This window comes from Pygocentrus nattereri, chromosome 7 (genome assembly GCF_015220715.1).
Source record: "Pygocentrus nattereri isolate fPygNat1 chromosome 7, fPygNat1.pri, whole genome shotgun sequence".
Classification (NCBI taxonomy): Eukaryota; Metazoa; Chordata; class Actinopteri; order Characiformes; family Serrasalmidae; genus Pygocentrus; species Pygocentrus nattereri.
Window position 1 is genome coordinate 46095468 of NC_051217.1, and position 5861 is coordinate 46101328.

Consider the following 5861-nt stretch of genomic DNA (forward strand, 5'->3'; position numbering starts at 1 on the left):
CAGAGGCAATTATTCATGCAGTAGCCCCTCTTTGGGCAATTTGTTTTGGTTTGTGAGGCCTGTGGTTTAGGCTGCTTTTGTTTGTAATACACGCCTACAGATAAAGTGGAAGCGAGAGAAAGAAAAGGCTGATTTCTGAAGAAGGAGGTAGAAGAAGTAGAGCAAGCAAGTGGGAGAGAGAGAGAGAGACAGAGAGAGAGAGAGAGAGACAGAGAGAGAGAGAGAGAGAGAAAGAGAGAGAGAGAGAGAGAGAGAAAGAGAGAGAGAAAGAGAGAGAGAGAGAGAGAGAGAGAGAGAGAGAGAGAGAAAGAGAGAGAAAGAGAGAGAGAGAGAGAGAGAAAGAGAGAGAGAGAGAGAGAGAGAGAGAGAGAGAGAGAGAGAGAGAGAGAGAGAAAGAGAGAGAGAAAGAGAGAGAGAGAGAGAGAGAGAGAGGTCTGAACAGAAGAGCTTTGATGTCAGAGATCACCAAAGGAATGAGAGAGAGAAATGGATAGGGAGAAAGAGACAGACATAAATGACACAATGGAAAAGAAACAGAGAGAAAGAGAAAGACACAGAGAGACAGAACGACGGGGTAAGAGTGAGAAAGATAGAGTGAAAGAGAAAGACAAATAGATTGACAGAGCAAGAGAGAGATGGACGGAAGTCAGAGAAGGAGGGAGAGAGAAAAAGAAGGGTAAAAGATAGCGAGAGAGAGGAGAGAGAGATAGAGAGATATTAAATTTTGACTCATTTTCATGTTTGTGGAGATTCATTTCGACCTTTTCGACCTTCTGATGTGCATATTTTGAATTTTGAATGATGTCGATCCTGGTAGAGCTGCACGATATTGCAAAAACGTGACATCACGATGCTTCAGGAAGGTTTGACGATGTGTCATGACAGCTATTTTTTCACAGAACAAACAATGTTTCAAAAAATACTGAATGAATACAACAATCTTTAGTCAACATTCAGACACTGACGCTGAGGTGAAAGCCAAGGACATTTCCAGCTCACACACACAGCGTCTAAGCCGCTTCTCCTTCTGGGTCATGCCGGAGCCTATCCCAACGGTCATCAAGCAGAAGGCAGGAAACATCCTGGACAGGCTGCCAGTCCATCACAGGGCAGACATACACACTCACAGGGGCAATTTACCATGTCCGATAGGCCGGACTGCATGTCTTTGGACTGAGGGCAGAAACCCACACAGACACAGGGAGAACACGCAGACGCCACACAGAAAGGACTCTGGTCACCCGGCCGGGGAAATATGACAATTTAGGCTGACTGATATAATTGGGCACTAACAAAGTAACCGTGCAAACCATGTCAGGAAGTCATACAGTGGCTCCCATGGAAAGTGAAGCTGGTAAACTATGGAATAAAGAAAACGGCCAGCATGCATGAGAATTAATGACAGTAGTCCTATAAAATGACTGTAAAAACTACTTCGTGGGCAGTCGTGGGCTGGAGGTCAGGGAATCAGCGCGATGACCAGAAAGTTTGCCGGTTCGATCCCCTCGGCTGACAGTCCATGACTGAGGGGTCCTCGAGCAAGGCACCTAACCACAAATTGCTCCCCAGGCGCCGTGGATAGGGCTGCCCACTGCTCTAGGTGAGTGTGCACACTGCCCCCTAGTGTGTGTGTTCACTAGTGTGTATGCAGTGTTTCACTTCACGGACGGGTTAAATACAGAGGTTTAATTCCACAATGTGCAAACACAGCTGGCTGACGGTTCTAAATTGAAAAGATTTCTTTCTTTCCCTCTCGAGATTTGTCGCTTTTTTAGAAATAAAATAGGGTAAAAAGGGCCTCAAAAGTCAGTAAGTCTAGCGGGTCAGGCAGGGACGAGGCTGAGAAACATTTACCACTAAAGATTCAGTGGTTGTATGAGCCCATAGTTCATCAGCATATTAAATATTTTTAATATTTAATTCTAGTTAAAAGAGACCCATGGCTACAAAAAGAGACCCATGGCTGTAGCCCAATATCTAGACCTTAAACTCACCCCTGGGCAGCTCCAGCTTTGGACAGAGATGCTGCTATCAGTATATGCCATACGTCATATATGAAGGCTGGAAAAGTGGCAGTTTTAAAGTGATGCACTGTTTGTAGATCTCGTGGTAGCTACATTCACATAGACTGTCTGTACAAATCAGAGCCCACCGATCACCTGGTAGTGTGATTCAGTACCGTAACTCCACCCCTGCTTTAACCCCCGGGGCACCTTGTGTCCTGAAAAGGCATTTGTGGTGATGCTGTGGACTCACTTGGCACTTGGTAGCTTCTGGTGGAGTTTTACAGAGCAGTGTTCTCTAAAACTAAGCGAAAGAGTGGTAGAAGTGATCAGACAGGAGCAGCAGCAGCAGCTCCCTCTGCTGGCCAAAGCAAGCACTGTACAGGATGCCTGCTCCGCTGCAGGTCTTTCTAGGACCTTCTGGTGTTTTTAATTGAGAGATAAAAACAGGGATATTCCCAGGAAACTGGGAACAGGCCACAAAAACAGGGACTGTCTACAGACAAAAAGGATGTCGTGTCACCCTAAGTTAAACAGGACTATTTATACTATTTCAGTAAAAAACAAAAACAGTCGTGTTTTGAAATACTTGCGATATCCGCTCTATGCTCAGAAATGCATATTGTTACATAATTTATCTTTATAATGATATTTGTCACATTGAGCAGCCCTAAGCCCTTGTGTGTGGTGTTTGGAGTATGTGTGTGTGTGTGTGTGTGTGTGTGTGTGTGCTGTAGGGTGTTTTCTTGTGTAATGTTAGCTGTCTCTGTAAGGCTTTAGCCCCAGCAGCCCTGCATATCCTTTTACATCTCTTTTACTTTTCTATACAAAGCCTCCCTCTCAGCCTCATCTCAATACAATACAGCCCATTCTGTCACCCACAGCCCTCCACAATACAGCCCATTCTCTCCCCACACAAACCCTGCTATTGTCCCGCTCCACTGCGTCCCACCATGGACCCACCTACGGCTCTCCATATGAAAAACAAGAACACTGCACATCATTAAAGCGCCCAAAAATTTGCCCAAAAATAAAAAGCTGCACACTCACACCCGATTCCAAATATAGTTTATCAGCTAAGACGTTTGCTTCTTTAGTTTTAGCAGATCTAAATCGCCAGAACCTCCAGAGAACCTACACAAGTCTTCTGAGTTTATCTGGAACGTTGATGATGGAAAATAGTGGAAAATCTGGAGTAATCAGTTTCTTTGGGGACTATTTTGCCTCACAGCGCCCTGCACGTTATATATCCCTTCACCATAAATGGGCTATCATAAAATAGTAGCCACGTTTACATGCAGACTAATAATCCATTAATAATCCAACTAATAGCTCAATAGGAATAGAATGTGTCCATGTAAACACCTCAATCAGAATAGTCTTGTCCCGATTGGCCCCTCCCAGTCTTCCATGTGCTTTTGTTTACTTGTCCATGTGCTTTCTCTGTTTTTATTCTTCCCTGTCCTGCCCCCTTGTTTCTTGACTCTGCCCCTGATTGTAACCACCTGTTTTCCACCTGTGTCATGTTAACCATCATTATCCCTGTTGTATTTGAGTCCTGTGTTTTCCCTAGTCCCTAGCTGGACTTTGTTTGATGTGTAGTTCTGTGTTTCTGTTTGTTATGTATGTACCCCGATCTCTCCGTCTTGGTTCCTTGACCCTGGACTGTTTGGATTTGCCCCAAATAAATCTGGCTTATCTCCGCATATGCGTCTGCCTCCTCATCGCTCCCAAATCTTACTAGTGTAGTCTGACTGAGGCCATTCGTAAAAAACTGTTTCTATCTGATTGAGGTGGGTAATCCTGTAAATAATCAGTTAAATAGAAGAATAATATCCGTGTAAACGCCTGTATCCGATTACATTCCCTATCGGAAAGTTTCAGTCCGTTCTGCTTGTGCGTCGCGTCACAGTGAGAGTTTATACCGTTCAACACGGCGGAGCAGAAACTGGTCTGCAGAGGAGACGAAGTTCATGCTCTGATCTTTAAAAGACGGCGGTGGGACGGACGTCCAGCTTATGCGTCTCAGAGCACGACGTCTTCCTCTCGGCCTTCTTTAATAAGGACGTGTGAAGGACGTTTTCCTGAGTCTGACGTCATTTTAAAGCAGTTAAAAACACAATCACTGCTCACTGCTGCTCATCTCACTCTGACTGGACTCACGTGATGCTGGTTGTCATGGTAACGTTTACTCTAAGCGCTATTCCATGCATACGCGCCATTGTGGATCGGATTACTAGTAGCGTGCATGTAAACTAAGGTTTTCCATTGGATTGTTGAATAGAGTGAGAATAAAAACCTCAGTCTGAATATGTAATCGGAATGTGTTTAATCAGACTGGCAAATATATTTGCATGTAAACAAAGTGTCTCAGTCATTAACGCACTAAATTCATAACCATTTTATGGAGGTACTTTCTGTGGGGGAGCTTATAGAGGGGGATGTCTGGTTCCTATCGCCACCACTGTGAACAGTTCTGACTCATTTAGTTTCTCTAGACCAGAGAGTTTCACACCAAACTGCTCTGAACGACTGTGTACATCTATTTAATTATGCAGAAAATTTGACAAATCGGTGGAGTTCCCCTTCAAGCAGTCGTTAACAGGCCTGACTGTGTGGGCAAATGTAGAGACAAGTTTCAGATGCTCCTGTTTCAGTTACACCCTCAAAAAAGATGGTTATTCAAGGTTTCTTTAGTTAGGAAAATGACTTAGATGATTTAGAACCATGAACATCTAAAGAACCATTTGAAGGGTTCTCAGAGTGGTGAAATGGTTCTTCAGATTGATGGAGGATATATTTGGTCTTTTTGAAAATGGTTCTATATAGAATAATTTACAGCACATTCTCCGTCAGCCTGAAGAGCCATTTAACCGTACAAGGGGTTCTCTGAATGTTCTTCATTCTATACAGTACCATTTTCTTTACTAAAGAACCCTTGAGGAGACATTTTTAGTCCATGTTTTAGCTTTTTAGAGTTTAAGCTTTTATTACTGGATTGTTAACCACGTTAACCTATCGCTTCTCGGCCTTTTGGCTAAGATCAAGTTCTCATCAGGTTAATATCTGATCGATAATATATTGTCTATATATTAAATTGATTTTTTACAACGGGGAGACTGGAGAGGGGCTTGCTCCGTCCGCTCCACGCATCGGCCTGGTATTGCAGTACCTCCGGGAATGGTGCACCTCCTCGGGCAGTTGTGGGCTGGAGGTTAGGGAACCGGCCCTGTGACCGAAAGGTTGCCAGTTCGATCCCCAGAGCTCACAGAACGTGACTGAGGTGTCCCTCAGCAAGACACCTAACCCCCAACTGCTCCCCGGGCGCTGTGGATAGGGCTGCCCACCGCTCTGGGTGAGTGTGCTCACTGCCCCCTAGTGTGTGTGTGTTCACTAGAGTGTATGTGGAGTTTCACTGCACGGATGGGTTAAATGCGGAGGTGAAATTTCCCCACTGTGGGACTAATAAGGGTCTCTTAATTAGGAAAGCATGTGTTGGCTGGGAAGCAGGCTGGACTGGATCAATCTGACTTCTTTAAACTTAAAGAACCAAGAAGACGACACTGTTTACTAGTTTGGCCACAGTGATGGCAGCTCAGGACCCAAAATAGCAAAGCTGGTTATATCTGTTCCGAACAGATTTTCATCAGCCCAGATGCCCGCCTGCCCGCCTGCCAGCCTGCGTGTGAGTTAGCGTGAGTTTATCAGCTTGGCGCTCCGCGAGCAGTGAGAGAAGGATGAGTTGGCAGGGATGCTGCGGCTGTGTAACGTGAGCCAACGCCAACTGGCACCGGAAAAACACTCAGATGCAGAGCATTGTGGGCCGAAAGCGACAGACACGGGAGAGCGGGGGAGGAG

The 5861-nt window shown here is 45.1% G+C and overlaps 1 pseudogene; it reads left to right on the forward strand.

Annotated features, from left to right (window-relative positions):
• The first annotated feature begins 5020 nt into the window (after positions 1-5020).
• Positions 5021-5197, forward strand: LOC119263778 (annotated as a pseudogene).
• Positions 5198-5861: the final 664 nt, after the last annotated feature.